Source organism: Branchiostoma belcheri, unplaced genomic scaffold (genome assembly GCF_001625305.1).
Source record: "Branchiostoma belcheri isolate BF01 breed outbred unplaced genomic scaffold, Haploidv18h27 scaffold236, whole genome shotgun sequence".
Lineage (NCBI taxonomy): Eukaryota > Metazoa > Chordata > Leptocardii > Amphioxiformes > Branchiostomatidae > Branchiostoma > Branchiostoma belcheri.
The window spans coordinates 267385-272132 of NW_017803839.1; the positions used below are offsets into that span (position 1 = coordinate 267385).

Sequence of the window (4748 nt, forward strand, 5' to 3'; positions counted from 1 at the left end):
TTCATTGAGCAATATTGATATGGGGGTCCCCTGGACAGAAAAGGGATTTTTATGCTAATGACGACAAATTTTCAACGTAGAGCTATTTTGTAAAAATTGGTATTGTTGGGTTCCTTGCGATACACCAAGTGTAAATATGCATGTTTCATTGAGAAATATTGATGGGGGGGGGGCTGGACCTGGACAGAAAAGGGATTTATATGCTAATGATGAAAAATTTTCAACGCAGAGCTATTTTGTAAAAAGTGGTATTGTTGGGTTCGCTGTGATATGCAAAGGTCAGATATGTATGTTTTGGTGAGAAATATTGATAAGGGAGCCCCCCCTGCGCAATCTCTTGAAAAAAAATATTATTTTGCTGCAGTTCCTCTGCATCTCGCCAGGATATCTAGATTTATCTTTAATGTGTTACAACTAAAATAAAAGATGGAATTGTGAAGGAATGGTAAGATTAGCCAATAATGGGTGTCGTACGTGATTATCAGTCAATTTTGTTGCGGAATTGTCCTGTATTCCCCCAATATTTATTTGCTGCACTTTGAACCAAAATCGCATGGGGGACTTGTAACGGGTTTTTGTCTAATTTCTAACGAACGGTTTGGGTTACGGTCAAAGTTACTTTGTTCAATGTTATATAGTATCGTAGGCTATCCGTGTCTAAAATATGGTGTACCTGTGTTGATTGTAACGTGATCTATTTGGCTCTAAATAATTCTTGGTAGGAACGCGTTTTACTACTTCGCGCCCCTAGAACTAGAGACAGGTGAATGGTCTATATTCTCACAAAAGATGAAGGTAGAGCAAATTTATTAACACCACAGCCAGGTCAGTATATCAGCCTGGTATTGTGCAAGTTTAAACCGGATATACAAAATCCTTATCAATTTATGAAGGGAAACGCACTTCTGTGAGATGCGATCGTAAAATCGTCTATGAGGAACGCAATGTTGGGACGACGCCTCCTTGCCAAGAGGTCTGGGAGTTATATTTCGCTAAGACTTCAACGCATTTCTTTCAAATTTGAATGACTAATTTTCAAATGCGTTCCCACCCCATGCCCAAAATTCCATGCCGATATCACAATTTATTTTTGAGTTAACTATCTTTAAAGCTTTTGGAGATTAACTTCCATAACTACTTCATATATCACAGTTCACATGTCATCTCAATTGAAGATTGTATTTTCACAAGGCATAATTAGCAGTTTTATTGACAGCACAGCTAGATCAGCACATCAGCCTGGTATTGTGATAGTTCTGTCCCGATATACAAGACCCTACTCGTTTTATGAATGAAAGCGCACTTCTGTGCGACCAAGGTGGTGCGACGCGGTCCTAGAATTGTAATGTTGGGAGGACGTCTTCTTGCCACAAGGAAACCGCAACATCTCGGCGGTCATAGCGCGCTTAGAACTACACGGATTTCTTTCAAATTCTGGGGACTGATTTGTAAATGCTTTGATAGCCGATAGCCAAATTCTTATATCGAAACAATAATTCATTGTGGAGTTACTATCATTTAACCATCTAGAGATTAAATCTTACTTCTCTAACAACTTCGCATGCCGTGTATACCTTGTATCTTCACAAGGAATATAAAAGAAAAGCCTATCTATAACTGGACAGCTAGATAAGTATATTAGCCTTGTCTTGTATAAATCTATAAAATTACATACGACGTGAGATATTCGTTTGACAAAGAAAAACGCTTACATGCGGTGCAAATTATCTCAATCGTCTGTATTTTGGACGCCTCCTCGCGTGAACGCTCAAGGTCGCACAGAGCACATACTATTAGGTGATACTCTTTATCTCGCCAAGCATTTAATTGGATTATTCGTTCTGAATTTGGATGATATATCTATTAATGATTACACATGAACATGTACATGTAACTGAATCGATATGCTAAAATCATGGAATATCACAGATCTACGTCATATTTCGGTGAGAGAAGACAAACGTGTAATTTGTGAAATCATTATAGCTCATCAACCCCTCAGTTGCCTATATTGACTACGCTTACCGTTATTTAAGTGTTACACGAGTTCGTAAGACTTTTGGGTGTACAGGATAATACCCTGTTATTTTGTTGACTTTCAGAGATGATAAATTTGCACTAAAATGAATGCTGATAGGCGTGAACCAATGATAAGAGACTTTATGGAAAGGTTTCAGCTTCTACTTAAAGTCAATACCTTGTTCAGTCAGTGTAACAAACCCTCTTTTGCCTCAGGGAAACTTATACAAATAACTACTATTATCTATTGTGAATAAACTCTAGTTCATCTGTAATTCATGAAATGATCTTTTGTGTTCATATACAACGTTTCTCATTTTATATCATATTATAACTAGGAAAATACACACTCAACACAACATCTGAAAAGCAAGATTTGTGTGATTTTATTGACACACATGACAGTGAAACCAGTGTTTTCAGCTACCTTTCTCGTAATGCTACACATATCAATAATCCACAGGGTCATCATCATGTACTGGAGTCATAAGACTGAACAAATACTCCAAACTACTTTGACTTAAACCTGACTTGACTGATTCTACTGTAGCTCAACTTTGTTCCTGCAATGTGGCCATTCCTAAACAATCACAAACAAGATCAGGAACTTCTTCACTGAATGGTTAATCTGATACAAACATAATTCACACAATGACCACTCAGCACCTGGGCTACAAGTGATTTTCAATCAATTTTTTTCACATTAGGGGAATAAACTGCAAAGTGATTTTTCAATTCAAGCTTTGAAATCCTTCATGTACACATGTAATGCAGTAAAATTTCCCTCATTGGTACAAGTACATGCATGTTCAAAGCATTGTTACAATGTTCACCATTCTCCTCAATCCTATTGTTTCATATGGTTTTTCCATATGTTTAATGGAGACCAAGTAGAATACAGGGTTCTCACCAGATTTTTTCACAGCGTAGGGGTCAGTGACGTACAGAAGGGCAACTTCCTGTGGCACAAGCCACACATTGAGTCCACAAAACATGCATGCAGTAGGGAATGTAGTGTTCTCCGAGAAAACTCATGAACCTGAGGCACTTTTCAATCAGAGAAGTTTGCACAAATAGCTACCGTTATCAATTATGGATGGAATAAACACTAGTTCATCTTAATTCAGAATGTTATATAATTTTTGTAGTTATGTTATCTATCTCGGTGGAACGAAACGTGTTTCTATGATTGAATATAATAACAATAACTATGAGAAGGCACGCTCAACACATGTACGTATGAATTACTGAAGAACTTCTTAATCTGCTCATATTCATACAAAAACTGACAATGAAAATGCTGGCTTAAGGTTACAAGTATCAGTAGTTCTTGGGAAATAATATGCGATCACATACAGTAGTCATAAGACAATAATTCACACCTGTGACAGTACTTTAAATTGCATTTGTTTCCACAAATTTTTATTGCCATTGTTTTCTCAAAGCTCAGTTCCTACATGTAGGTAGCCAGGACTTTGAGGTGGCCCAGTGTGGTCTGCTTTCTGGTATCCACAGTTCAGCTGTATGTTGACGTCTGGCACCTGTGACAGGAAGAGGGAAGAATGTCAAATCATGCACCAGCTTCAAGCTTCTTGTACTTAGAGTTAAACATAAACCTAGCATCAAAATCAACCTGAACAAACATAATTACTTAAGATACCAGTACTGTCAATTCTTGTGCAAAAGAACAAACAAAAAAACTTCCTGGCTTACAGTGACCCTGGCTGGTTTAAATACAAACTAGTCTAGTATGTTGACTCTGTTGCTCCTATGGTACAAGTACTATTGTAAGAAAACTAAGATATATAGGCTAGGCCTGTTTCATTGTATTTTTTCACTTGCCTACTTCAATGACTTACATGCAGACATACATACATATCATGCAGACATACATGTCATGCAAGGAGATGATATATAGTGATCATAAAACCTAGTAACTAATGATCACTTGATGGTCCATGAATTATGTTTACATCAATCAGCACATTAGAATAAGCAAATTGAAGAACAGTTACAAAAGTATGTCTGAATCTGATGCTTTTCCATGACCCGTGGTGAAGATTGTACAAACATTGATGTGATAATATCATTGTAAATGTGTAACAGTAGCCTTCATTTACTCCCCTCTCTCTGTATAGGAGTAAGGAAATTTAAGTGCAGCAATTTATCAGCATGATCTTCCCAGATATGCAACAAATAAAACCTTTGGCAGATACCACTACAGTCAAAATCAGGGTTGACCGTTGAATAAGCAAAACATTACCCAGTACACCCCCATTTTCAGCAATTTGTTCAGAAAAAATACTTACATTTGCCGACAAACCTTGCTACAATGTTGCTCTGTAGCAGACTAGACAAGGTCTGTACTGGATTTCTATACTTGATTTTAAGCAGGTGATTTAGTTATGCAGCAGATTCATACGTATACTATGCTGTCTTAAATGTTGATCTAGTTTATATACACTTAAGTACATATTTATATTCCATTAGCACTCTAGACATGACTGAATGTACTCCAAATAATATGACCTGTCTGTACCCTGTATATATGTGTGTGTGTGTGTGTGTGTGTGTGTGTGTGTGTGTGTGCAGGAGTGTGTGTCTGTACAGTAGTATATGTGTGTGTGTGTATGTAGAGTAGTATATGTGTGTGTGTATGTACAGTAGCATGTGTGTGTGACAGGCAGCCAAGTTAGGAAGGAGAAAGCCTCTACACAGAGCCCCCTACA

At 37.3% G+C, this 4748-nt stretch overlaps 1 long non-coding RNA gene across 1 annotated transcript in view; it reads right to left on the reverse strand.

Moving 5' to 3' along the window:
• Positions 1-2389: 2389 nt before the first annotated feature.
• Positions 2390-4748, reverse strand: part of LOC109470856 — a 4865-nt gene continuing 2506 nt past the window's right edge. Inside the window, exon 3 of the long non-coding RNA XR_002140283.1 lies at positions 2390-3560. This is a non-coding gene — a long non-coding RNA (uncharacterized LOC109470856). The remainder of the gene's footprint in view (positions 3561-4748) is intronic.